A 2586-nucleotide genomic window follows, 5' to 3' on the forward strand; every position below is an offset into this window, starting at 1 on the left:
ATTTTCAAACTCCTTACCATGGTCACTCCTTATTCTAACAATCTTTCTAATGTTACAATTTGTTTCAACTCTCAATCTTGTACATAGAGTTTGAAAAGCTTCAATCGTATCTGATTTTTCTCTTAAGAAATCTACCCAAGTAAATCTAGAAAAATCATCCACACATACAAAAGTGTATCTCTTACCATTAATACTTTCAACTTGTATAGGACCCATGAAATCCATATGCAATAATTCTAACACATTTGAAGTATTAATATCAGATAATGCTTTATGGGAAATTTTCAACTGTTTTCCCAATTGACACGATTCACACTTACCAAGCGATTTTTTACCCAGCTTGGGTATACCACGGATGAGACCTGCATTAGCAATCTTTTTCAAGTTTTTGAAATTTATATGACCAAGTTTTTCATGCCACAAGTCAGTAATATTAAAACTTGATGAAGATGCATGACATGTGAATTTTTGTGTGAGAGTGTAACAATTATCCAAAGAACGAGAACCTTTGAGAACAATATCACCATTTTGATTTAAAACATTACACTCATCATGTGAAAAATTAACATAAAAACCTTGGTCACAAATTTGACTTATGTTAATTAAGTTGGCTTTCAGCCCATCAACAAGAAGCACATTTTTCAGTTTCGGTAACCCTTCAATGTTTAGAGTACATTTACCTAAAATATTTCATGTCATTCCATCCCCAAATGTTACTACTCCACACTTCAAGGATTTGAATTTGGTAAGTATGTTAGCATTACCTGTCATATGTCTTGAACAACCGCTATCAAAGTGCCATGAACTAGATGCATGCATTTTATGACAGGTAAAAGTAGCCAAGCAAACAGAGTTAACTTTCTTGACCCATATTGTTTTTGATTTTGAATTTCTTTTGGTCAAGAATTGATTCATACTACCAAAGTGTTTAACATAATTCTTTTTGAACAAGTTTAACAGAGAAAAACACTTAGGTCTTATGTGTCATTTCATCCCACAAAAATGACAAACTGGTACAAAATGTTCAATGTTTCTCTTTGGAGAAATTTTCTTTAGTTGTAGATCTGTTGCAACAGATGACAACTTTGTGGTCTCAGCAGAGTGACTTGTTCCTGCAAAACGGTTAGTTGACACAACAGACGGATAATTCATAGATTTTACAAAAATCGTTTTTCTTGAGAACTCAGATCCATTAGATCCTAATCCACTGTAATCACCAACCTTTTTTCCTACAAAAAGAATATCATCCAGTATTCCAGATCTAGGATTAAGCATTTTGACACATTTTTGCAAAAAATCAATTTCTTTATTCAAAGAATTAATTTCATCCTTTTTGGAAGCAATAATCATCTCAAGTTCTTCAATTTTTTCAACAAATTTTTTATTATTACTAGCCATTAGACGATTCTCAGAACACACTTTCAGCCATTGATTATACATTATTTTATAAGACTCTTTCAATGACTCCTCATCTAAGTCAGAATCATCAGAATCAATGTCAGAATTCTCATTATTCTGAACAGAATTATTAAAGCATAACACATCCTTATAATCAGCTGAAGAGAAAACCATACCTTTGTGAACAGAGGTTAAGGAAACACTATTTTCCTCCTCATCACTCTGTTCAAAGTCTTGATCACTCCATGTGGCTGTCATGAGTTTTTTTTTTCTTTAAGGTATTTGCACACTCAGATTGAATGTGTCCAAATCCTTCACATTCCCTGCACTGAATACCCTTTTTATTAGTCTCAAAGGGTTTAGAAAAATTACCTTTTGGGTTTTTGGATATGGCCTTTTTGTTTCCCGATTTCTTTATGTATTTTTGGAAATTTTTTGTCAACAAAGCCATCTCATCATCCGAACTTTCCTTCTTTTCTTTAGAAGATTTCAAGGCAATAGATTTTTCCTTGATTTCCTCTATCTTACATTTTTGTCTAATTTGTTGGTTTAGTTCAAAAGTTCGAAGTGAACCCATCAATTCCTCTACTTTTATTTTGTCCAAATCTTTTGCTTATTCAATTGCAGTTAGCTTTGTCTGAAACCTGTTAGGGAGAACTCTAACAATTTTTCGAACCAAAACATTCTCTTCAAGTTTTTCACCAAGAGCAAAATATTCGTTAGCAATATCTGACAATTTCTCATAAAATTCAGTGAGGGTTTCATTTTCATTCATTTTCAAATTTTGTTGTGAGCATAACAAGCCTAGAACGCTTGACATCAGCAGTTCCTTCAAATTGAGTTTGAAGAATTTGCCAAGCATCTTTGGCCGAAACACATGAAGAAATCAATTTAATGTAACATTCACCAACACCATTAAAAATAACATGTAATGCTTTATTGTTGTAACTGGATAGTTTATCTTCAGCATCAGTCCAATCAAGTTCAGATTTTACCTTAGTTATATCATCGCTTTCTGCTGGAAGAGTCCAACCACTTAAAACAGCTCTCCAAGCCTTTTCATCTTGAGATTTGATGAAGGCTCTCATTCTAACTTTCCAATATGGATAGTTCGAATCGTTGAGTAAAAGGGGGCGAGTTATGGAACCTCCTTCTGTGAAAAAAGACATTGCAATAACAAGAACAACA

Source organism: Humulus lupulus, chromosome 2 (assembly GCF_963169125.1).
Source record: "Humulus lupulus chromosome 2, drHumLupu1.1, whole genome shotgun sequence".
In the NCBI taxonomy this organism is placed as follows: Eukaryota; Viridiplantae; Streptophyta; class Magnoliopsida; order Rosales; family Cannabaceae; genus Humulus; species Humulus lupulus.